Source organism: Phascolarctos cinereus, unplaced genomic scaffold (assembly GCF_003287225.1).
Source record: "Phascolarctos cinereus isolate Bilbo 61053 unplaced genomic scaffold, phaCin_HiC Scaffold_726;HRSCAF=1367, whole genome shotgun sequence".
NCBI classification, from domain to species: Eukaryota; Metazoa; Chordata; class Mammalia; order Diprotodontia; family Phascolarctidae; genus Phascolarctos; species Phascolarctos cinereus.
In genome coordinates, this window is record NW_027556098.1 from 286,309,107 (window position 1) to 286,336,951 (window position 27,845).

At 36.8% G+C, this 27,845-nt stretch overlaps 1 pseudogene; it reads left to right on the plus strand.

Moving 5' to 3' along the window:
• Positions 1-27,126, plus strand: part of LOC110201709 (WD repeat-containing protein 70 pseudogene) — a 38,298-nt pseudogene extending 11,172 nt beyond the window's left edge.
• Positions 27,127-27,845: the final 719 nt, after the last annotated feature.

The following is a 27,845-nucleotide window of genomic DNA, read 5'->3' on the forward strand; positions in this document are numbered from 1 at the left end:
TGGAAATTATCCCTTCTCTTCTGAATACAACATGTTCTATTTCTCACATGGTATTTACCTCATTTTACGTTGAATTTTAATTTTTGACTGTATTTTTACTTGCCCAAACAAATTATAAATTCTGTCAAGACAGGGAAGACATTTATCCATTTTTGTGTTCAGTACTGTGGGTAGCACAGTACCTTGCTATATAGCAGACACTCAATAAATATTTTGTTGAATATTATAGTCTCCTTGTGGTGTATATCTTTGAAACATGAGAGAGGTGAATTAGTGATATAAAGAGACCTTTTTGGTGCTTCCAGAAATAATCCTTCTTTGATTACTTTATATTGAGCTCTATGATATAATGGACAGACTAGGTAAGGAACAGGAACTTTGGGGGCTGGGAGTGGATTATATTCCTAAGCTAGAATGGGAGAGTTCTCTTTTGAGCTAGGCTAAGAAGTGTGTGTGTGTGTGTGTGTGTGTTGTGTGTGTGGTGTGTGTGTGATTTAAACAAAGAAGAGAACATTAGATTAATATTAGATTACATTAAAAATCAAATGACACAGCATTAAAATTATTTTTCCTTAGCTTCCAGAGCTCTCAGGCCAGAGATGGTAAGGGGATTAGACAACTGCTCAGAAAAAAGATTATAGGTGATGCTGGGTACAGGATTAGGTATTATTTGGCAACTCCATTGCCTACATTTCTGGATCACAATTCCAGGGCAGAGAGGAGCACTTGCGGTCAGTCACAAGGGAGCAGGGGCCCTGGTTGCAGTTCCAGGAAAGAGAGGAATACTAATACGAGCAGCTGCTCCAGGTGTTCAGGGGAACTTCCTAGTAATGAACAGAGTACTAACCAGGAAAGTAATGACCACACTTCTCCCAGGAATGCCACCTGGGAAGCACTGAAACTTGCAGACGCCCAGAATTAGCTCTGAAAACAGCAGCAAGAAAAAAAAATCCAAAGATTGCTCACTGCTAGGTGAGCAGAGCCTGACTTTAACATAAGGTTAAAAATCAGAAATAGATTGGAAAAATAATCGAACAACAAAAAAAGAACCTGATCATAAAAAATGACCATTGTGGCAAGGAAGATTAAGATAAAAATTCAGAAAAAGACAACAATGTGAAAACAGCTATAAGCAAAGCCTCAAAGAAAAAAAATGCAAATTGGACACAAACACACCAAGAATTCCTATGCTAGTTAAAAAAGAGATAAAAGTGGTAGGGGGAAAATGGGGAAAAGAAATGAAAGTGATGTAAAAAATTTATGAAAAGGGAATTAATAGCTGGGTAAGAGTCACAAATAAATTTTGAAGAAAACAATACCTTAAAAATAGAATTGGCCTAATGGTAAAAGAGATACAGAAGTTCCCTGAAGAAAATAATTCCTTAAAAATTAAGACTGGGCAAGTTGAAGCTAATGATTCCATGAGATCTCAAGAAACAATAAAACACAGCCAAAAGAATGAAAAAACAAATAGAGGAAAATGTGAAATTTTTTATTGGAACAAACAATTGGCCTGGAAAATATATCAAAGAAGGATAACTTAAGAATTATTGAACAACCTGAAAGCCAGGATGAAAGAAAGAGCTTAGATAGCATATTTTAAGAAATTATAAAGGAAAACTGTCCCAATACCCTAGAACCATATGGTAAAATAGAAATTGAAAGAAACAGTCAATCTCCTAAAAGGGATCCCAAAATGAAAACTTTTAGGAATATTATAGCCAAATTCCAGAGCTCATGTGTCAAGGAGAAAATAATGCAAACAGCCAGAGAGAAACCAGGATATATGGAGGCACAGTCAGGATCACACAAGATTTAATGGCTTCCACATTAATAAAGCAGAGAGCTTGGAATATGATATTCTAGAAGGCAAAAGAGTTAGGGTTAAAACCAAGAATAAACCACCCAGCCAACTGAGTGTAGGAGAAAAATGGATATTTAAGGAAATAGAGGACTTTCAAGCCTCTGATGAAAATACTAGAGCTGAATAGAAAATTTGACATTAAAACAGAAGACTTAAAGGAAGTATAACAGAGTAAAAAATAAAAGAGAAATTATTTACATTTCTATATGGGAAGATGATACATGTAACTCCTAAGAACTTTATCATTACTAGGATAGTTAGAAGGAATCTATATGGACAGAAGGCACAAGAGTAAATTGATTATGTTGGAATGATCTAAAAAATGAAAGGGTGAGAAAGAGGGGTGCGCTAGGAAAAGGATGAAGGGAGAGGAATAATGGGGGAAGAACTATCTCACAGAAAAGAGACATGCAAGGAAGAGCTTTTACAGTGGAGGAGAAAATGGGTGGTGGTGGTGGTCAATTCTTGAACCTTACTCTCATTGGAATTGGTTCACACACAAACACACACACACACACACACACACACACACACACACACATATTTATGCATGCTCAGTTGGGTATAGAAATCTATATTACCCAACAGGGAAGTAGGAGGAGAAGGGAATGAGAAAAAAAAGGATTGTATAAAAGGGAGGGTGAATTAAGAGAGGCAGTGATCAGAAGCAAAACAGATTTTTGAGGTGGGGCAGGGTAAAAAGAGATAAGGATAAACAGAAGAAAATAGAATGGAGGGAAATGCACAACTAGTAATCATAACTGTGAATGTGAATGAGATAGCTCATTTACAAAATAGAAATGGATAGCAGAATTCCATATACAATGGAAGTGAATAGCAGAAAACAACATGTTGTTTTCAAGAAACACACTTGAAACAGAAAGATACACATAGAGTTAAAATAAAGGGCTGGAGCAGAATCTGTTATGCTTCATTCACCTGAGGCATAAAAGGCAGAAGTAGCAATCAGGATCTTGGAGAAAGCAAAAACAGAAATAGACCTAATTAAAAGAGATAATCAGGGAAACTATATTTTGAACAAAGATAATTGTCATATCAAAAATTGTTGCAACAAGTTTCTCTGATAAAGTCTTAATTTCTCAAATATATAGGGAACTGAATCAAATTTATAAAAATGAGAATCATTTCACAATTGATAAATTGCCAAAGGATATAAACAGGCAATTTTCAGGAGAAGGAATCAAAGCTATCTTTGTCATATGAAAAATCCTCTAAATCACTATTGATTAGAGGAATGCAAATTAAAACAACTCTAAGGTACCATCTCATACCTATCAGATTGGCTAATATGACAAAAAGGAAAATGACAAATGCTAGAAGGGATTTGGAAAAATTGGAACACATGTACTGTTGGTGGAGTTGTGAACTGGTCCACTCATTCTGGAGAACAAGTTTTAGCTATGCCCAAAGGTCTATAAAACTGTTCATATAATTTGATCCAGTAATACCACTACTATGGTCTATATCCCAAAGAAATCAAAGCAAAAGGAAAAGAAAACATAAATACAACAATATTTATAGCAGTTCTTTTTGTGGTGGGAAAGATTTGGGATTTGAGGGAATGCCCAACAATTGGGGACTGCTGCACAAGTTGTGGCACATGATTGTGATGGAATACTATTGTGCTATAAGAAATGATGAGGGGATTAGTTTCAGAAAAACTTGGGAAGACCTGTATGAATTTGTGCAGAGTCAAAAGAGCAGAGCCAGGAGATCATTGTACAGAATAACAGCAATATTATAATAATGATCAACTATGAAAGACTTAGCTACTCTTATCAATACAATGATCCAAATAATTCTCATGAAATAATTCATGATGAAAAATGCTGTCTACCTCCAGAGAGAAAACTGATGGTCTCTGAATGTAAATTGAAGTATATGTTTCCCTTTCTTTATTTTTGTTTGTTTTTAAAGAGACATGGCTAATATGGAAATGTGTTTTGCATGATTTCACATGTATAATTGATGGGATGTCACTTGCCTTCTCAATGGGTGGGAGGGAGGAAGAGAATTTGGAACTATAAAAAAAGTTAAAATAAATAAATAATAAATAAAAATAGCTGACATTCACAAGAAAATTGTATTGAGTCAGTTGGATTTGGCAAACCAAGAGGGGAAAAAATAGGAAGTAGAAGAAAGAATATGCTAGTGAGGTTTCATTACATTGGGAAGCTATTTTCTTTGTCTTCCAAAAATTATGAGAGGCTTAACATTGTCTAGAAGTGTTAGATTTTCTTTCTTTTTGGGTCAATACACTATACCTCTTTTATGTAGATATGAATTCTATCTGTGGTTTAGAAGAGCTACTATAGTTTAATGTTAGTGGTATTATTCTTTTTGAGAAACTGTAATTTTATGCTGCAGTGATTTCTAGGTTGGGATTTTGCTCAGAATAGTTTTGCCATGATAATTGGACTGTCATATTGAAGGCCTATTCATTTCTTGTCTATTTTCTGATACCCAACATGAGAACTCTGCTGAAGAAGGTGGGATTTGAGGACAAGCATAAACAGTGATTCCATCCTCCAGTGCAACTGGCATTCAGTTGATTATGGCCACTATCTTGGGACTTGATTAGACTTGTGTTTAAAATGCTGTTTTGGGATGTATTAAAGAGCTTGTTGTCAAAAAACTGAGGTCCTAGAACTGTTCCATGAATAGAGACGATGCTTTTTTTGAAGCAAAAGAAGCAGGACACAGAAAAAGGCATATTGTGTTCCTGAATCCAATGAGCCCAGACAGATACCATAATAAGCTTCTGATTTACTCAACACTAAGAACAACAAGCTAGTTAGGTGCCAGGCACTGTGCTTGGTGCTGGGGATACAGAGACAAAAGTGGAACAGAACTTGTCCTCAAAGTTTTTCAACAACTTCTACATATAAGATACAATTTAAATTATATACTTTGTAAATATTCAACAATAGTGGGGCAGAGAGTTATCAGCTGGGTAGAACAGGAAAGGCTTTCTATGCTGTAGATAGTACTTCAGCTAACTTTTGAAGGAAACTAGGGATTCTAAGAATGAAAAGTGAAGACAGAGGACATTCCAGGTGTGGAAGATGACCTATGCAAAGGCACAGAGACTTGAGATAGATTGTCATGTGTGAGGGGTATCAAGGAGGCCAGTTGGGCCAGTCTATGGGTAATGCAAAGGAGACTGCTGTGTAATAATTTTAAAAGGGTAAGGAGGAACCAGATTGTAAAGGGCTTTAATGCAAAACAAGGAGTTTGCATTTTATTGTAGAAGCAACGAAGAGCCATTAGAGATTTTTGAGTAACAGATTGACATGGTCTGATTCCTGTGCCTTAGGAATATCACTTTGGCAGCTATGTGGTGGGTAAACCGGAGACAGGAAAGACTTGAGGTTCAAAGACCAATTAGGAAGCTCTTATAGTAGTTTAGGTAAGAGGTGCTAAGAGCCTGAATAAGGATAATGCCCAGGGAGTAGAGAGTTGGGGATGAATATGACAGATGTAGAGGAAGAATCAACAATACATGGTAACTAATTGGATGTGGGATGGGGTGAGAGTGAGTGAAGAATCAGGTAGGACTCTAGGATTATGAATCTGGATGATAGCAGTGATCAAATAAATAAGGAAATTAGGAATATGAGTGGGTTTGGGAGGAAAGATAATGAGTTCTATTTTGAATATATTGAATTTGAGAAGCTATTCTAGGCCAGGCCTAACTCAGGCCAGTGCAGTAATTTAGGCTAGAGGTTAGAATGAAATGAGGCTCTTGTGGAAAACAAGATGCAACAAACAACTTTATGTGTGAAAAAATTATAAAGGATGAAATTTCTAATTAAATGCAAATAAAATACTACTCCTCTCTGTCTCAGCATTCACCAAAGCATTCAGGAGTAGTCAATCAGAAAGATCAGGTAAGAGGAATTCTACTAAAACCTCTGGGTTAATAATTCCTATAGATTTAGTCTTTTGTGCTTCAGAAGGCAAGGCAGCTAAACTAATAATTCTAGCCTCAATTCCCCAGAACAAGCAGATTGAAGGCATGACCTCTGTGATCCCTTAAAGGGAAACCAGCCCAATCTGTATTAAACAGGCACTGTTCCTATCACAGATGCTTATGAGACATCCCTTTGGAAATATCTAAAAGGAGCTGATGATGTAGGACTAATGCACAAGAGAAAAAGGAAGGGTCTATCTATCTATCTATCTTTCTATCTATCCTCTCCATTTACCTCAATCATTCAGAAAACTTTCCTTCTTGGAAGTCTACTCAATCAAATTTTTCTATCCAATTAAAATTTTCCTCACTGTTATATATAGGCAACCAGGCCATTCTCTCTTTTCTCAAGGAATTCATCACTTAAGTCTCCATTTTCCTTTCTTCTTAAATTCCTGTCTTTTTACTAGAAGACTAATATCCATATAGATGCTCACTTAGTAGCTTCCCAATTCCTCAGTTGCTTTAAATTCCCAAATCTATGCCTTTACTTTACTTTGGGGATAATCATAGACCTGTTCTCATTATTACCAACAAGTTTTCCATTTGCTTAATCAGAAACTTTGACATTCCCCTATCTAACCCCAACGTCCTATCATTCCACCTCTCCCTATGTTTCACCCCTCCTAAACTTATTCTTTGCCCTCATGGAGACCTCTAATATCTCCATCCCTAAACGCTTTCTTAAAATATTGCCTCTGTTATGATTTTATTTTTTTTCCCCTCTTGAACCTCAGCCCAGTTATTAGCTTTTTCCATTCTACACGTCCTCTGCTCTTGAATCCCTCAACCCTTTGTCCTATACCTGCATATCTCTTGCCAATCCTCAACCCTAAATTACTCTAGCCATCTGTCTCTTACACTTGTATTTACACGCTGTTGGATGTAGCTATAGAGATTCTCACAACCTTGCTGAATGGATATATTATGAATTCATGCTATCAAACCTCAATTTGGCCCTCACTGCAACAAAGCAGTCCTTTTATTTATCCCTAATTCATTCCTTCTCTTATTCTTTATAAAAAATATTCCAAACATTGTCTTCCCTTCTCATACTTCCTTCCCTTCCACCCTAAGTTTAAATCTTTGTTATTTCAGTTAAGACCTTAAAATCCTTTGGCATCATCTTCTCCTCTCTCCTTTTTTCTCCCAATCTCTGACAAAGAGGTGTGGAATAAGGCCAGCCTTTCTATATGTGGCTTTGATCCCATCACCTCCCATCTTTTCCAGAAAAGTGCATACTCAATTCCTCTCTTCAACTTCTCTCTATCTACTTGTCCCTTCCTTACTGCCCTCAAACATTCCCAAGTCTTCAACATCATCAAAAGAAATTTCAGCAGAACTTAATATCCCTTCAATATCTCATAATATGTTTCTCCTCCTTTTCTCACCCAAATTCCTTGAAAAAGGTCTGTGTACTCAACCAACATTATGTCACTGACTCTGATTGGTTAAACATGTCTGACTGTTGAATGGTGTCTGAGGTAGAATCAAGATACATGAAAAAGGCAGAAATTGGTCAAAGTGAGCCTCTTTCTCTTCCTTGTTCCTCCTTGGCTGTTGCTCAGCTAAGAAAGGCAAACTATATGTTTCTGAATGAAAAGAGGCTTCAGGCTCTCACCATCTGGGTCTGAAATATGGCCTTAGCTAATAAAACTACATTGCCATAAGCTCACAAACATTTTTCAAGCATTTATTATGTATCATACTGAGTGCTGGGAATACAAGAAAAAAGAAAGAGAGTCCCTGCCCTCAAGTAGATTATATTCTAATTGGAGGAGACCACAGCTGAAAAGGTGATGGGGGACATATAGTGGTGAAGTCTGAACTATGAGGGATGGTTGGCCTGAGTTATTCCTCAAAATGGGGTTCTAGGGAGAATGAACCTTTAGGAGAAGTGGCCCATGGGGTTGGAAGAAGGTAGCAGCTAAAGCATGGTGGTGAAGTCATTTGCTTCTTCTATAGGTCCAAAATAATTTTATGACATCTCCAAAGGAAATTTTTTCTGTGCCACCTTTTCGGATTATGATTTCATTTTTGAGCTGTATAGTATCACAAACTGACCCAGTCTTGATAGGCATAGAGTTAGCAAAGATAGCCTGAGGAATTTAGGCTGTTTATAAACCATAAAAAATGGAATGGTCCATTATCTGTATTCCACAGAGGCCTTTTGTGGGAAAATCATGTCCATATTCTAGAAGGTAGAATATTGTTTTGATAATAATATTTTCTTGTTTATATCTGGCACGAGAGGCAGCATAACAGAAGGCTAATCCTAGCATCAAGAATGTTAGATTCAAGTCTTCCAGACTTGGTTAACCATATAACCTTGGGCAAGCAATGTTGGCTTCTTCCTGGCTACCTAAAACATACTTATTTCTCCCCCATCCTTAAAAGCACCTGACATGATATGACCAAACAACCTTAGCTGTTGTCTCATATCTCTCCTATTTTTGACTAAATTCCTTGAGATAGCCTTGACTAAATTCCCTGAGATAAAGCATCTACTTCCTCTCTTTTTAGTTGCTTCTAAACCCTCTGCAATCAGGCTTCCAATTTTACCATTCAACGTAGCTCTTTCCAAAGTTTCACTGATTTCTTTAATGGCCATCTCTAAAGATCTTTTCTCAGCCCTTGTCCTTATTGACCTCTCCTGAATCCTTTGACACTGTTGATTACCTTCTCCTTCTGGATATTTTCTCCTCTCTAGGCTTTTGAGACATTACTTTCCCAATTCTCCTCCCACTTGTCTGGCAGCTCCTTAATTTCCTTTGCAAAATCTCCTTCTAGTTCATGCCAAACTTCCTTTAAGGCTCTGTTCTGGGAGTTATTTTCCTTTCCCTCCGTATTACTCACTTGGTGATCTCACCTGCTTCCATGAGTTGAATTTTTATCTCTATGCAGTTGATTCCCTGATCTATGTTTCTACCCCTAGTCTCTATCCTAATCTATAGACTAAGATCATTAACTTATTTTAAAAATCTTGAGTTGGATATATCAAACTAAACATGTCCAAAACAGAACTCATTATGTTTCCGCTCTAGACAAATCATGCTCCCAACTTTCCTATTGTTGTCCATGGTACTACCATCTTCCTATCCACGCAAGCTCCCAACCTTAGTGTAATTCTTGACATCTTCCTTATACATATATCCACATATGTGGATATACAAGTCCTTACTTCCTATATCCAATCTTATACCTGCTTTACTTCTACATAACCAACCAATTGTTCCTTTCTCTCCACTTACATAGTTACCACCCTAGTTACGGTTCTCATTGCCTCACATTTAGATGATTGCCATAGCTTCTTAGTCAGTATCCTTGCTTCCAGACCCTCCTTAAACCAATCTATCCTTCACTCAGTTGCCAAAACATTTTTCTTAAAGCATAGATCTGACCATGTTGTGTTTTTAATCCATATAGTCCACTGGCTCCCTATTTAACATATCTTGGATAAAATATATAATTCTCTTTCATTTAAAGTTCTTTACAACCTATCCCATTTCTACTTTTTACATTTTACTCCCCTCTTTGTATTCTATGACCAAGATTTACTGGTCTACTCGCAGTTCTTTACCCATGACACTCCATTGACCAACTCCATGCCTTTGCACTGGTTGTAATCTATATGCTTCCCCTTTACCTCTGTCTCCTAGCTCCCCAGGCTTCATATAAATTCAGCTCAAATCCGACCTGCTGCAGGAGGCCTTCCTTAGTTCTCTTAACTGCTAGTTCCTTTCCTGAGATGAAATGACTTTCCATTTATTCTGTATGTATCATACATAGAACATATTGTTACGTATTACGTCTCCTCCATGTGTGCATTTTTGAGGGTACAAACCATGTTTTTCCTTTCTTTCCATCTTCAGCACTTAGAACAGTGTCTGGTACATATAAGCCCTTAATAAATACTTGTTGATTCACTAAGTGACTGTATTAAAGACCATTTCAGGGAAAGAATAGAATTGTATAAGAAATGTATAAGAATAGTATAAGAATTGTATAAGAATAGAATTGTATAAGAAGTACAAGAAGTACTCTTGGGTCCTTTTCAAACTTCTGTTGCAAAAATCCTATTTCTGAACCAGATATGGATTATCAGACACTATTTGTTTTGATGGTGGGTCTACTTTTACTCTAGCTGAATTTAATGATTTGTGGATAGGAACTTTATTCATAACATTATTATTGTGCTTCAAAACAATCAATGAAATGGCCAAGTGGAAAAATTATTGTCAGGTACCAATAATGCTCTCAGTTCAATTGTGGTAGAGTGGCCAAGACAACTTGACAGATTGTTCATACTTTAAGATGTATTCTCAACATATTTAACAACAAGAGTCAGTCCTTCTGAGTTCCAGTAGGGTAACATTTATGGGCATTTTACCATTTCTAGCCATATAATCTGAAAATTTATAAGATAAAAAGAATGTATCTGGGATGCTATTCTACATCTGTTCTTTGCTTAATTTTACCTCAAGTTGGCACTTAGTGCTTAATAAATGCTTTTTCATCCATCCATCAATCTATACATTCATTCATTCATTTCTTGCTAAGAATTATGGAATCAGATCAGAGTAGGCTCCTGTAACTTTAATTGAGGGCAAGCAACTGTAATGTCCCATGAATTTTGGAGTACAAACAGACCTACGTGAGACTGCTGTCTTGAATAGTAGTACCAGCAACTGCTGCCATTTATATAGCATTGTAATGTTCATAAAATGTTTTACATGCATCATCTCATTTGTGTCTTAACAACAACTCATTGAAGAATGTATTCCTGTTATTATTATTTCCAGTTTTTTTGAGGAAGAAAAAACTCAGTGAGGTTAAATGACTCATTCATTGTCACAGTCTAGTAAGAGTTGGAGGCCACTGTGAAAATGTTCCCTCCAGGGAGATGACAATAGCAGACCCAGATGGAAGCCCATGTGGTATTGATTTTTGGCTACATCATCTGAAAACTCACTAGAATCATGAAGTAAAGAAGTAGAATTCTTCTCTGGGCCTTACATATGCTGAAGTGAAGTTCTTTGGTCTATCTAAACCTGTGATTTTTTTTGACACTAGAATTAGTTTGTCATATTAAACCAAACAGAAAATAGCATCCATATTGGAATGGCTCTCTGGACAAAGTTATTTTGAAAAAAAGGGAAGCATATCACAGTCTAGTAGGGAAAATAGAGTATTATAGTAGAACCCAGAGGCAGAAAAATGTATAGACAAAATCTCATGCCAACAATGGGCAGTTACCTTGGAATAGACTCCACAGTGCTAGGAAATAGGAGAGAGCTGAACTGGGTAGCATTTGATTGCACTGGCATTTCTCCAGGGATGTTTAATGGGATTATATACTTAAAATGGAGCTAGTGCCAAAAGGACTATACTTGGTGGTGAGAAAGTATATGGTAATAGTGATTGAAGTGGATTGATAACAATTGAGGTTGAATAAAGCAGTGAAGATATGGCGCTCAGATCTCCTCTGTGTGGTGTTGGCACCTGGATCTCCTCCATTTGTGTTGTCATTGTGTTTAATGGAGGTCTTCATATGTAGTTTGTACCTAGGTTTCTTTCAAGAACATCATCTGTAGCTTCACTGAAGTAGCAATTTATGGCTGTAAGAGCTGGACTCTAAGAAAACTGAGCACCACAAAATTAAAGCTTTTGAATTGTGGTGCTAGGAAAGACTTTTGAGAGTTCCTTGGATCACAAGAAGATCAAATCAATCAGTACTTAAATTAATTCAGGCTATTCATTGAAATGTCGAGTACTAAAGCTGAAGCTTAAATATTTTGGCTATATAATGAGGAGATGGGACTCATTGGAAAAGACCCTGATGTTGGGAAAAATTGAAGATAAAAGGAAAAGGGGATGGTAGGAGATGAAATGCGTAGATAGTGTCATTGAAACAATGAACATGAAATTGGGCAGTCTTTGGAAGATAGTGGAGAATAGAAGGGCATTCATGTTTGGATGCCATGGTCCATGAAGTCATAAAGAGTCTGTCATGGCTGAACAATAACAGCAACAACATGGTGTTGGAATCTAAAACTTGGGGCTGTAGTTCCCTCTAAGTAAACTTGAATACCTTTGTGTTTGCTCCCTGAGGCAGGAATGATAAACAATCTGGTTTAAAAAAAAAAAGAGAACTCCTCTGCTGATTAAAAGATTATATAAACTAAGCAGGAAAAGGCATTTTATATGTATGTCAAGAGGTACTATGATGGCATGTCAGTGTGCTATTCCCTTAGAAATATGTTCATTTTAATATTTTATTTCTTTTGTTATCTTTTAGTTGGGTGCTGTAGTGATTTTGAGGATAAAATTATGTATAGAATTAGCTTCTAGCAATAAAGGGACTATGAAATTAACAGTCTAATTGTCCTTAGCCTGATTAATATTGATACTTGACATTATAGGATCAAGAGCTGGAGGAAACCTTAGAAATAATCTAGCTCACACCCCTTGTTTTAAAGATGAGGGAACCAAGGAGGTCAAAGAATGTGTTCAAAGTCACATGGCACAACTGGCATTTGAACCCAGTTTCTCTAACTCTAAAGCCCATGATTTTTCCTCTGCATCACAATGTAACAGTAAAATTGATTTTTCTATGAGAAGATGCAGCTGTAGCTCTTTAGACTGTGAATTCCTTGAGGGCAGGCACTATCTTTTGCCTTCCTTTGTATCCCCAGCATTTAGTACAGTGTCTGGCACACAGTGGGTGCTTAATAAATGTTTATTGACTGGTTATTGTTGTGTGTAGGATCTAGAGAGTTAATAGTCCTCTGTACACATGTAAAAATGTGATTAATCATGGAATACCCTTCAACTACTACTACCTACTAGCTTTTGTAAGTAGATCTCTTAGATCAGAGATATCAAATACATGGCCCAATGTGGTGCACAACTTAAGTATGGCCTTAATCAGATAAAATTGTAATTGTAAAATGTTTCATATAATTAATAAAAATATAGTAAAATACAGGTAATGTTAATATTTGGTTTTCTAAGTCAATATCTGCCCACAGGGATCTTTACATATCGTTTAGCAGCCTCCATTTCTATTTGAGTTTGACTTCACTGTCTTAGATGATGACCCATTCAATGAAGGATTTTTGATTTCTGGATTCAGTCTGTCCATCCACCTGCCTGACTCCACTGCTTTCCACAAGACCACAGTCATGCTGCTCTGTTGGAAGCTGAAATCTAGCCTTCCTCGGAACTAAAACATAACATTGTACTTCTAAGTGTATATCTCATGATCTAAGTAGTATTTTAGTTGTTTGTAGATATGACATTGCTTATCTCCCTCACTGGCCCTATAAGATCCATGAAGTATTTCTTCTAGCAGTTGCTTCTCTTTGGTTCTTACACACACCAGGCATACTGTCTTGGGGCTGCTATCTCTTCTTCTCTTATGTACTGCCAAGCAGAGCCATGTTGCTGGGGGACTGGCTTCATCCCAGAACTTTTTCTCTTGACACTTGATTCTCAGCATGGTTTGGAGGTAATTCTGATGAAACCATTCCAGAAGTCAAGCAAGATGTTTTGATTGTGAGGGGAGGTTACCTCTGCCAGCTGGTACACAACCTCAGGCTTCTTAAGTCTCTTAACACTCATCAAAGCGATTTGCTCATAGGACAGATAATATTTGACAGAATCACAGAAAATGTGAAGTTAAAATTTTTTAAGTTTTTTATAGAAAATGGAATGGACCAAAGAAAGTTGGTGGAAAGCCTTTATAATTACTTTTATCTGCTGTCTCTTAATAACCCTATTCCAATTTTTACCATCAAAAACATTTAGATTACATAACTTATCTGTTCCTGTGATGATGATATAATATAGCATTATTGAGTTTGAAGACATTTTTTAACTTGCCAATTCATACTTTATCTCCTAATATAGGAAAATGGCACCTTTGCTTATTCTTGATTTTGGTTTTACATTATTATGAAAAATAGCATGAAAGTAACTGGTCAACACTAATATTTTTCATGACAATCATGACAATTTCATAAAAAATCAGTGTTTCCATGGGAAATGAGGGTCTTTATTTATTTATTTATTTTTATAAATATCAAGACACAAATTTAATTCTAATGCGCTCTAGAATTACACTAGGAGTAACCCTTGGTAGCAGCAAGACAAACCAAGTTCTTATGTTCCTTGTGGAAAAGCTGGGTAGGGAAGTATCTAAAACTTAGCCTGGTTTATGTCAATCCAGAGGTTCAGGGCCATGAGTCCTACTCAAAAACATCAATTCATATTAGAAGTATATGATTTCTCCTACATTTCTTACATTTCCATAGACATTGGCATAACCTAATAACATCCACAGAGTTGAGGGGCCTGGTGGTTTTCATGAATTTATTAACTTTTGTGATACCCTAACAAGACCGAACAGTCTTTTGTGAGTGGAGCTATTTCTACAATCACTGGAATCATTTCACTTGGCTTGGCAGTGTGGATGTTCTTATATTTTCAGCTTTCTCTCTAAATACAGCCCAAACTGAAATGACTACAGTTTATCATCAAGGTGATTTATTTCTCAGTTGTATGAGTTGTCCTTAGGCATGTATCCTATTAGTTCTTTGTAGGTCAATGCCTACATATTCAATGTCCTTCCCCTCTGTCATAAAACCTTTATCAAAATTTAATTACCAGGAATATAGGATGACAGAAATGCTTGGGAATTTTACATTGAATTCTAATTAAAATTCATATGGAGCTACCCGCAACTATTTTGGATTTTATTAAATAGAATGCAAGACAAAAATAAAACTAATGAATTGCAAAGGTCAATATGTGATTTCTTTTTATCATAACAACTGGGTTATAGCTTGTACAAGCTAGGGGCATGGCCAAGAATAAAATATTTGGGTTGTTGGTTGTTTGTTTGTTGTTCTGAGCCAAATCTTTATCCCAAGTTCACAAAATTTCCATTTCATGAATACCTTTCTCATGACTCTTTGATAGTGCAATTTTGAAAATTCAAAATTCTGTTTTCTAGTTACTTTGTACTCCACTTGATCTCTCAGAGATAAATAGAAAAGCATTTAATGTCTCATGTTTAAAAGATTGCTCAATGATGTTTCTTATTAAAAAGTCCATCAAGTATGATGCCTTTTATGAGCAGAAGAATCCAGAGAAACTGAAAGCTGACCTGAGAGACTCTGAAAGAGATGATAAAACCTGCCCTTCTGTCCCTATTCTACTTTCTGCTGCACATTTCCAATAGTGGGAAGTCTGATGGGTGAACCAAGGTTAGTTCCAAGCAACTATGCATAGGATAAAGTGGGAGTAGTGAGAAAAAGCTAGGACGAATGCATGACCAGACCTGAAGGGGTGGCACTTGAGGCTGGAGATGGTTAGGTTAATAATATGTGTCAGGTTCAGAGAATGAAAGCTATTTAAAGTTAGCAACAGAATTAAAAAAATATTTTGCTGTGTGGGTATGAAATGCCTTTGTTTTTAAGCAAGTTGTGAAGTCTCAGCATTAAGGCACTGATATATACATTTAAGTGAGGGGGAATATAGAAAAGGCATTCTCAAATTGACAGAACTACAATAAATTATTTCATAAGGTTTATTTGATTAAAACAAAAGCTGAAACACTAGTGACAGTGGCTGAATTTCACTGGCATCTATGCACGTGTAATTCAAACACCAAAATCTACCCTTAGCTCTCAACATACACCTGCAGTTGCCTACCAGTGGCACTTGCAGTAACTAGTGCAAACTATTTACTGGCTTAACTTAGAAGAGGAAAATGACAGGCTGTTTACAGTTTAATAAGAATGCTTTAGCTATTTGGAAGCTCTGGTTTGGGGAAAGGACACAAGTGTCCTTAAAAGGAACTTCCTGGGAATTGGTAACGAGGATTTTTAAGATAGGAAACAAAAAAGTCTAGAAAAGCTTCTACACATCCAAGAAGCATTGTAGGTAGCTAGAAGATGAACTCTTCATATTATGAAGTACTCTATTGCGGAGATGTCAAATACACTGCCTATGGGCTGGATGTGACATACATCACTCCCAAACCATATTAAGATGTAATTGTGACATTTTGAACAAAATAAATAAAAATACAATATAACAGATATAATATTAATCTGTTGTTTTCTAAGTCAATATGTACCTATAATAGCTCCCATTTCTATTTGAGTTTGATAGCGCTGCTCTAATGCACTAATGAATCCTTACTTTCAACCATATGAGCATTCCTTTCAATGATGAATCTATGCCTGCCCATCCTGTATGACTCTGGTTCATGTCCTTTTATAAGTTCACCCAACTGTCTTTCTCTTTCCCTTGTTGTCATTAAAATACCCATGGAGCTCTGAGGCTTTCTTATTTTCTCCTTGTTCTTGCAAGACTAGGCTATCTTATGTTGTTTTCCAATTATACATATCTCTGATGGCATTTTTGTTTTACAATACTTCTGCAAAAATCCTTGTTGGTGGTATGTGTCAGCCAGTTAACCTCTCTGTGCTGCCACCCCTTCTCCCCTCCCCCAAGCCTCTTCATTTCCTCTTCACTGCTGTTAGGTGATTTTCAATCTCTTTTGTGTTATAGCAGTCCATGTCTTGTGGCCATACAACATCACCAGGATGATATTGTAGCACATAATTTCATACAACATAACAATCATTTGAGAAAACATTAATGAATTGCCTATTATGTGAAAGGTATTGTGTTGGGTAGTGTAGGAGATCACAAGATATTTCAGAAAAGGCTTCTGTCCTCAAGTATCCTATAGTCTAGATCAGCAGAGCATACATAGGCACATAAATGACTAACAGTACAAAGTGACATGAGATTCTTGCCAAGTGAGTGGTTCAGACAAAAAGCAGTATAGAAGCTCAAAAAAAATGAAGAGATCATAGTGGTCTGGGATAGTGAAGCAAGGCTTTTTCCATACAGCTGATGCTTATTAAATATTAACAACTTAATGAATTGATCCTAAAGATCAAGGACCACTATTTACCTGGTTTTGTAAATCTCTGTTATAGTACAATGCGTGTTGGGGACACCTATTCAGTACCGTGGGATAGAAAGATAATGGAACACAAAGTCTTTTTAGTTACCATGGTAAAGGGAGACTGAATGGAAATGCAAAAGCAGAGCTCTGTGTGGTGATAGAAAACACAATAGCAGCAGGCAGCCGAACAGAAAAGAGGGTTACATCAAAGCTATGCATCTTAACTGCATTTTCAGGTTGCTGAAAAACAGTGTGTTGTTATCTGTTAATATCAAGCTGGCAATATCAGTAAAGAAATGGGAAATATCTGAAGCGAACAAAAAGAGTAAAAACCATAGGCACAAAATTAAAAAAAAAAAGAAATATATGCTCATGCTATATTAATGAGCTGCAAAATCAATAGTCATTTGAATGTGGAAAAGAGAACCATAAAGTTCCACTAAAATGTGATTTCCTCTTTAAAATAGGGACTGCAGTGTTTTGTAAAGATCTGTCAAACGTGTTTAAAGCAACAGCAAAAAGAAATAGCATATACAGACCTAAGATCATACTATAGCAGGAAGACCTACTGTTTATTCAAATTTATCTTGGAAACAGCAGTTAGAAGAATGTAAGAATTAAGAAACACTATATGGGCTCAAGACCAATAGTTGATAGTGCCTATTCTTTATGCTTTTACAATGAGTTACACTAAAGGATGGCATGTGAAATAGTGTGATAATTGCCCTTCATGGTGTTGTCTTCAGTGATTAAGTATCTATCAACCCCAAACATCTTTGGTATCCCTGCCTGCCTTTAACAGTTTCTATCATCTTAGAGCCCTCTAAGGTACCAAGTTTGATTGACCAGTGAGTGAGTGCAGACTCACCTAAAGGGCTATATCCTAATGGTCCTGGACCATGCTTCTCATCCAACCACCCTAAGCATCTTGGGAGACCTTATCATTTGACTTATTACAGGCATATCCTCCAGCTGCATGGTGGTGAGAACTGAAGTGATCAGTGTATCCTTGGAGGGGCACCTTGTTCAGTGGAGCTGAAACCAAAAGGAGCTAAAATGGAAAGTACAGAATTAGAGTATAGTTCCAAGGCATTTCATATTCTAGAATCTCAGAATCTTAGCATTCAGAGTGAACTTAGAGGTCATCTAGTCCGATTCCTCCCCTTTTGCAGGAATTTCCACCATAGCATCTCTGACAGATGGTCATTGAGTTTTTATTTAAGTATCTCCAGTAACCAGAAACCTAGTGCCCCAAGGAAATGAACTTTCATTAAATTGAGATGAAATGTGTCTTCTCATGGCTTCCTTGCAATTAGAAGTGTCCCAAAGTGGAATGAGATGCCTTGAAAGATAGTTTCCCATCACTGTAGGTCTTCAAACGCAATTTTAATTACCATTTACTTCATTTGTTAAATAAGGGATTCCTGCTCAGGTACAGATTAGACTAGACAGCCTCTAAATTTTCTTTCAGATCTGAGATTCTTTGATTCTAAGAGCACATATATCATTTGTAATTCTGCCCTTGTGGAGACACACAGCATAAATTTAATCCTTCTTCCATGGAACAGCCCTTTCAGTATTTGAATAAAACTATCATGCTTCTGCCAAGTCTTTTCTTCCCTAGGGTAAATATTCCTAGTTCCTTTAATCAGTTTTTATAAGATAGGTTTTCCAGATTCCTTAACCACCCTGGTGATTCCAACTCATCATTGTCCCCTTGACCACCCTTCTGGTCTCATTTGACAAGCAAGAATATAACAGACCTATCATCTTCCTTGTTCTGAACTCACTCTTACTGCAAGAAAATGTTAGATGAACTTTTTTTGACCTCACCATCATGGTGTTGACTTCTGTTGACTTTCAGGACCTTTTCCACCTGAGTTGCTGTCAAGCCACTCATTTCTTCCATCCTGAGATTTTGTAGTTGATTTTTTGAACCAGATAGGAGGACTTTAGATTCATCACTTTTAAATTTTCTTGCATTAGGTTATTTCATTGTTTTGAGGAAATTGAGGATAACATCAATATGAGTAGTAATGGTTTTGAACATCTATTATTCTCTACAAAGTGTTAGTGGGAGAATTCATGATGACTAGAAGTTCAACAGAACTTGGAGTAGAGTGGCTCCAAATAGCTGAAGCTGGCCATAATTCCTCTCTTGAGGAATCCGGTTCATCAAGCTCAAACAAGGCTGCCCAATTATTTGAGCAGTGGGTTTAAATTTCTGGCTTGTTAAGTTTTCTAAAGAATGTTTACTTGGATACAAGCAGATATATTGTCTTTTACTCAGATATGGTTATCTTGGGAGATTGATCATATCTAGCTCCAGAGCACTGAGTTTAGAAAACCAAGGCCCTTAGCTAAAACACTAGTGTGTCATGATATAGGCTATGCCAGCAGGTGTGTGTCCTGGAAGAAGAGAGAAGTTGATAATCACTCACCTGGAGCCTGAAATACAAAATTGTGAGTGGTGACTCCACTGTGACTGGGGATTCATGACAAAATTTTTCCCACATAGAGTGTCTGTCTTATTATCTTGCCTCCTTTGGCAAAGGGAATGTAGCTTACATACCACAGTGTGGCTGTAACTCTTGCCTGTACACTCAGCCAACTCTGTGTGGACTTGTTTCTGAACTGCCTTGTTTGAACAGTTTTTTCTCTGCAGAATTTTGACAAAACAGAATGCCTGGATGTCTGCAACCTTGTGAAAAATGAAAGGTAGCTGGAATTAGAAGATTCAGGCTGAAACTCTTGTTTCTTCCACTTCCTGCCTATGTGGTCTGGGGTAAGTTGTTTACTTACTCTGAGCCTCAATTTCCTCATCTGTAAAATGAGGGATTTGGACTAGATGATCTCTAGGCTTCCTTCAAACTCTTAAGTGCTATGATTCAATGAATGGCTTGACTGGTCAAGAAAATTGGTAGGAGTATTGAATTCTTTCCCTTCCCCATTGTAGTGGAAAAAACATGTCCCAAGCCTTTTGATCTGTTGTATATATGTTATGTGTATGAATTTCAACCTCTGACTGTGGTTGGTTAGCTGAGTTGCTGAGTATAAACTGTGCTGATGAGACTGAGTCCAAGTGTTTGATATTCACATGGGTGAATTAGCTTTATTCTGTTTCTAATGCCACTGACAGCCATCAGAGTCCCAGGTTGCTGTCTTGTCCTAGAGTGATCTCAGATGGTATGATCTCTCTCAACTGTTCACTGAACCTGAAACATGGAATCATCAAAAACCACTCCCAAGAGTGTAAATGTGCTTTGGTACTAGAGCCATGATACCTGTGGCTAAATGCATATAACCTCTAGGTAAATACAGAACGGTGTTAGTGAGTTTTCCCATTATGTTTAGTAATGTTGTCATATTTTATTTCCTTTTAAATGCCTTAGTGAATGTAGCCTCGTGTAGAAATGCCAGTGCAATCATCCAGCACCCTCACACAGCTGCTCTCCTCACCATTATGGTCCTGCTGTTTGTTGTATTGTGCACCATGCTAACATGCCATGTAAATAATGGCTGGCATTCTTGACACCATTCAGTGGTTAATGAAGTGCCTTACATAGATGGTCTCAGTGGATCCTCACAACAAACCTGTAAAGTAGGTAGCACTGGCATTTTTAGCCCCATTTGATAGATAAGGGAACTGATTCAGCAAGAAGTAAGATTACTTGTTCAGGGGCACATAGCTAGTAAGAAGAAAAAACTAGTTTTGAACCAGGTTCTTTTGACTCCAAATACTTTAGTTTTTCCACTATATTACAGATTTCTTTTGGTTACTGGAAGGGACTAGATGAAAGATCAGAGATGAAACCTATTGCTAGAAACTATCACCAGCATCAGCACCAGCATCAGTAACAAATTAAAATGTAGGCTTGACTGATAATGGGTAAATATTGTCAGTTAGTATGCAAAGGCCAGAATGAGGCTCATTTATGTACAATGTAATTTTTATATAAAGTTGTATCCTACTTAAAGACAAGTCAATGCTCAAGATTCAATTTAAGAAATGGGATGACTGGAAAGTCACCATCATTAATAACAATGTTTTCATTTTAGAAAATTTATTTGATTTATAAATCTCTAATTGCTAATGTAATTTAAAAAGTTACTTTCTTCCTCCCCACATATTTCATTGCCTCACCCCATACCTCTGTCCTCACTACCAAATATTTGTTTAGGTAGGTCAACATGTTATGGATATTTTTCCTTCAGTGGTATGGGAATTCCTTACACTGATTTAGATCACCATCTTCTATAACTGAGCAAGTCAAGTCAACAAGTATTTATTAAGCACCTCCTATTGCCTGGGACTTGGAGAAATTGATTGATTGGCCAGGTCAGACAGCTAACAAATGTCAAGAGCAGCATTTGACTCCAGGTCTGCCAAATTTCAAGTCCAACACTCAAATGACTACCCCAGTCAAATCCCCTTTTACTCAGTTATGCTTAGGAAAATTAGAGTCAAAAGACATCAGAGATGGAAAGACCTTAGCAATTATATACAGTCTGACCCTCTTATTTCATAGATAAGGAAACTGAGACCCAGACAGATAAAAGTTACTTTTTTAGTGTCATGTGCCTTACTAGTGTTAGGACTAGAATTTGGTATCCTTAAAGCCTTAGGTATTATATTCTGGAATTCTAATGAAATAATTTAATAGTACAGGATACAATTTATATTTGACAATCTCAGATAAAGAGCGATGCTTTTAATATTCTTCTTATGAAAATTTTTTGTTTCTTGAAAAAATACATGGATTTCTTGATTTAACTTTTAATAACTCAGGATCTTAATAAAAAGTCTCTAGATAATTTTAAACTGCAAATATGGCCACATTATTTACCTCTGAAAAAATATGGGACAAATTAAAGAAAACTCTTCTAAAAATAAGATTTAGAAAGGAAAGTGTTAAGACTTGAAGGCTGTCACTTTGGAAATGCAAAGAGACTCTGGGTTTAATTTTAGTAGTACTTTCTAGAGAAGTAGAGGCTCTCTGGAAATATTTTGAACAATATTTCAAAGAAAATGGATTTAGCATTGGAGTGGACCTCAGAGGTCATTTATTCCAATTTCCTCATTTTAGAGATGAAGAAACTGAGACCAAGAAAGGTTAAGTGATTTGCCGAGAGTCTTACAGATAGTAAGTTGAAGCACTGGGATTTGAACTAAACTTAAAAAAAAATTATTCCTGAATGTTGCACTCTGTCCACTGAAACAAATTACTTCATTGTTTTTGGTATCAATCTTTATTCAATTCAATTTGGCAAGTATATATTAAATTCCTACTACGTTCTAGACAGGCATTGTGCTACATACTTGAGACACAAAAATGAAAGTGTCTACCCTCAGAGAACTTATATTCTGTCACTTGCAAACAACACATATACAGACAAATAAATGCAAAATACGTGCAAAGTAAATACAAAACAATTTTAAGAGAAGGGGTATATTAGTGGCTATTAGAGTAGTTAGAGATAACTTATGCTAAAAATGACTTAAGCTAGGCTTTATAGGCTAAGTAGGTTTTGGATAGAAAGAGGGAGAAGAGAAGTACATTGGATATGGGAAAAAGAACAGAAAAAGGTCCAGAATAACCAAGAATTCTCAAAGTATATTGGCAGAAGAATATGTTAAAGATCATTAATGGATTTGAGAATTAGGATGATTAATTAGGGAAGATGAACCTAAATATCTTTTAAATGGTAAAAACAAATATGCTGGAATAGAGGGAACTCAGATAAAAAAAAGCAGAACTGCTTAGATTCAGCCACAAAATCAATTCATTTCAATTGAGAGGACAGAATCATAGCTGTAGAGCTGGAAGGGATCTTCAGGAATCATTTAAGTAGGACACTACTCTTTCCTGGTTTTTTTCCTACCTATTTGAGTACTGCTTCTCTCTGTCTTTAGCTGGATCCTCTTCCAGTTCGTGTGTTTTAACTGTAGGTGTCCCTCAGGATTCTTTCCTGGGCCCTTTCCTCTTCCCTTTCTACCCTACTTCACTTGGTGATCTCATCAGCTCCTATAGATTTAATTACCATCTCTATGCTAATGATTCTTAAATCTACCTATTCTGTCCCAATCTTTATGTTGGCCTCCAAACTTGCATCTCCAGCTGCCTTTCATACATCTAAAACTGGATGTCCAATAGATATTTTAAACCAAAGTCCAAAACAGAACTAGTTATCTTTCCCTTAAACTTTCCCCTTAAACTCTTAAACCTATCTTCCTTATTACTTTAGAGGGTAACACCATCCTTCCAGTTCCTCAGGCTGTCGACCCCTCAATTCCTCACTATCTCTCATCTATTGCTAAGGCCATTTGATTTTACTTTTGCAACATCTCTTGAATACACTCCCTTCTGTCTTCTGACACTGCCACCATTCTAGGGCAGGCCCTCATCCCTTCATGTCTGGGCTATTGTAATAGCCTACTGGTGGGCCTGCTTGCCTCATGTCTCTCTCCCCTCCAATCCATCCTCTAGCCACCAGAGTGATTTTCCTAAAGCACAGGTCATACCATGTCACCCTCCTACTCAATAAATTCTCTGTCACCTCTAGGATCAAATACAAAATGTTCTGTTTGGCATTTAAAGCCCTTTATTACCGAGCCCCCTCCTACCTTCCCAATCTTCTTACACATTACTGGTCTTTGATCCATTGACACAGGCCTCTTGGCTCATCCATTCCATCTCTCAGCCTCTGGTTTTTTTTTTTTTTTGGCTCTCTCCATGCCTGGAAAGTTTTCCTTTCTCAGCTCTGCCTACCAACTTCCCTAATGTCCTTTAAGCTCCAACTAAATTCCCTTCTTTTACCAGAAGCCTTCCCCTTTTTAATTCTAGTGCCTTCCTTCAGTCAATTACTTCTTATTTATCCTACATATCTCTTCTTCTGTAGGTATTTGTTTGCATATTATCTCCTCTATTAGTCTTTAAGCTCCTTGAGATCAGAGACTGTCTTTTGCCTCTTTTTGTATCCCCAGTGCTAAACACAGTGCCTGGCACATAGTGGTTTCTTAATTAATGTTTGTTGATTGATTGATTAATCAAATCTTACTTTACACATAAGACAACCAAGGTCTAGAGAGTTTAAATGCTCTGTGTCCAAGGTTACAAAGGTAGTTAGTGGCAGAGTTGGGATAAGAGCCTATATTCTCTGATTCCAAATCCAGTGCTCTTTTCATGTATGTTGAATTTTCCACTAAAATCACACTTGATATCTTTCTGTTGGGGTGGATTTGACTCTTATACCTCAGGACAGCCCAAGTTCTAACAGATCTTATACAGCTAGAAAGGTTTTGATAAGGGGCTCAGTGAGGGACCTTATGCCTTCTGTTCAAGGGGAGGCTCATTGCCAGAAAATTGGCCTCCAAGTGATCAATATATGAAAATATAGCAATTAATGAATGTCACTTACCATGTTGGAGATAGCTTACATTGGTGAAAAACACATCAAACAACAAATTCTTCAAAATCTAAAAAGTACACTCAGTCGACCTTTGCATGGTGCTAAAATCTTTGTTAAGTATAATTTGATGACGTTTTCTTAAAAAAAAAAATCCCTTTGTATACATCATAAATGCCAGATATACAGCTACTCACTGTTGTAGCATTTAAAATAAAGTACCATATATTTAGAGCTGAGAAAAAGTTTTAAGATCATGAAGTCCAATCCCCTAATTTTACGTATGAGGAAACTGAGGTCCACAAAAAAGAGATATGGATTGTACTGGATGACCTTCCAACTCTAAAATTCTGTGATCTGTGAAGTGACTGGCTCAAGGCCACACAGTTGTAGAGCTGGAGTTTGATATAGGATCAGGGGTGGGGAACCTGTGGCCTTGAGGCCACATGTGGCCTTCTAGGTCCTTGGGTGCAGCCTTTTGACTGAGTCCAAGTTTTACAGAACAAATCATTTTATTAAGGGGATTTGTTCTGTGAAGTTTGGATTCCATCAAAGGGCTGCATTTGAGGACCTAGAGAGCTAGATGTGGCCTTGAGGCTGCAGGTTCCCCACCCCTGACTAGGTCTTATCTGTTAAAATGTTAATATTTTGGATATTAAAATAGAAAGTAAATTAAAACTTAGGTTATTTATGTATTAACTGCACAATTTCATGTAATAATGATGCTAATTAATATTTATATAGCCCTTTGCATTTTCTAAAGTGCTTAGAGATGCTGTCTTTTGGGATAAAACTGTTTTACTCTTTTCTGAATTCTTTTTAGATAAAAATACTGTTTTTCATACTATTTACTTCATGAAATAAAGCACTTGATCAGTTCCCCTTTACTGAACATACCCAGAGAATGGGGTTAAAAAAGGAGAGAAAAGATTCAGTTTCTTTCCTATTATATCTGAATTATAGCATCCCATAGGAAAATTATAAAATTTACCATGTCAATTCTCAATAATTTTTTTTACTAGTGAGAGAAATATGCTGATTAGTGAATGTGTCAGTCTTTTAAGTATTAATACTATCCTGTCATTGAAAACTGAAATGAGATTAAATGACTGTTGTGTCTGGGGTAACCCTACTCCAGACTTTAGAGCTGAGTTAGAAAAATGATAACTGGGAGATAAGTTCTCCTGTAACATCAAATAAGTGTTCTCACCTTTCATAGAAATCTCTCCTCTAAAGCCCTTGCCTAAATAGGATGGTAGAGCCTGAACTAATGGGATATGTTAGAATCACTATAATGGAATTTTTTTTTTTTGCTGAGGACAGAAATAGATTTCCAAATCTGTAGAGATCGTTCCCTTATGATTTATAGGACAAACAGATTTTCACATTTTATAATCTATGCACTACTTTAGTAAGAACTATCAATGTGTCATACTATGATATTAATTTTTACATGGTATTTTCTTAAGAATCTCTAGAGTCATAATCAGCAATGTTCATACTCAGCAAAAGCCCAATAAAATGAGCCTGGATCACTTCAAATCAACTTTTCAAGACAATTTCAGTTGAAAGGTGGGGTGTGATTGTGGGGAGAGATTTCAAACACTTAGACAGAAGTTCCCACTGGGGGAGAGAACCCAGGACAAAACTCTTGGGTTCTCTGAGTCTCATTTTCTCCATCCTAATTCAGAGGTCTCTTCCTTTTGCTAAGATGCTCCTTTTCAATGTCTTGGTTTCATCTTTTTATTCTTTTATCTGTTTGTCTATCAATGTTGTCTGTCTTGGATTTGAACTCAATGCACAGAAAATTTAAGTGTTTTTGACTTGTCCAAATGATGGGACTGTGCGAATCTGGGATGTAGACAATGATAAAAAGCACAAAATTGTATTTAAACCAAGAACAGTTCAGGGAAAAAAGTAATTCTGACCACTTGTACATATAATAAAGATAGGAAGCTCATTGCGGATGGCTGCCAGGATGGAAGCATCCAGATCTGGGACAGAAATATGAATATTCATACCAAATTCCACTGCAGGCAAGCCCATGATTCCGGCACAGATCCTTTCTGTGTGACATTTTCATGTGATGACACTGCCCTTGCCTCTTGGGGAGGGGATGATACTTTAAAAATGTGAGACATTCAGTAGTTTGAGAAAACACATTTTTTTTTTAGCTTCAGGTCTTCCTACCTTTTTCTTAACTGACAGCTGGTTCAGTCCAGATGATAAGTGTTTAATCAATGGAATATCTGTTAAGAAGGGAGGTAGAAGTGTCAGGCTTTTTTTGAGTGCCAGGCATTCCAAAATGTATGAAATTGATATCTGTACAAGTGTGGTATGCTGCCTGTGACATCCCAAATTAACCAGATCATAGTTGGAACTGGAAATGGATTGGTTGAAATGTATTATGATCCCAAAAAGATTCAGAGAGGAGCAAAATTGTGCATAAATTAAAAAAAACCCAACTGGACAAGCTGAGACTTTAAGCCAGGGCTACCTCATAACTCTTCATGTACTGCCTATGTTCTGTGAGCCATGCCAATGCAGTGCAAGGAAACAGCTGGAAAAGATAGATTAGGTCCTTCGAAGTCTCACAAATCTGAACCCTCTGTGGCAGACCCAGGTCACAGTAGTAGAGCTAGAACCCATGGAGGAAGCTTGTCATCATATATAGTGGAAAACATGGCATAGGATGAGACTGATGACAGCAGTCCCTGGGAAGCCATTTTCCAGCATGTGAAGGAAGCTGAGATTAACCCATAATAGATTGTGCCACCATATTCCAAGACTCAGCCTGAAAGTGTTTTAGCAGAAGTAGAATCTGATGATGAAGCAATGAAGAATGAACCAGAGTGGAAAAAATGTAAAATGTGAGGAATCTATTTTGGGGGCAGAGAGGTTTAGAGTCATGGCTAATTTTTTCTTTTGATTCTTTTCAAATAAATGAGTACATTAATTCCTAACACCAGTAATAAGTGTTTTAAAGTACTGAATACCTGCTCAAATTTTTGTTGCACTTATTAAACAGTTTGTTTTAATTAAAGAAGAAGCAGATTCTTAACAAAAAAATGGAGGAGGTTGGACTAGGTGATCTCTAAGCTCCCTTCCAACTTTCAATCTATGGCCCTCTTTTTGCTTTAGTAACAAATTCTGTCCAGAGGGAAGAAGTCACAGAGGATAAAGTTGACAGACTGGGAACTGAGTTGGAAAAGTCCAAAGATGTAGTGGCATTCTATTGAATTTCACACAGTAGCATAGCTGATCCTCATTGTCTTTCCTCCATCTTCTTGTCATTAATTTTTAATGTTACTTGTGAGTTAAAGTGAAAACATACTTGAATTTTCCCCCTATTTTGTTGTGGATTTGCTTGATAATCTTGAGATTATAAAATATTCATTTGCTAATTGTTCCTATTTATATGAAGCATTGTTAGTTATTTAAAAGAAAGATTAATAGATTAGCAATATGGCTCATGCCCTTGGCCAAGGATATGACCCTTGAATACTTTTTACAATGTGACTAGTGCAGTTCTGAGCACACAAAAGGGACTTTGCTTGTTGCCAAATTAAGGAATGAATTGAATATTGACATAT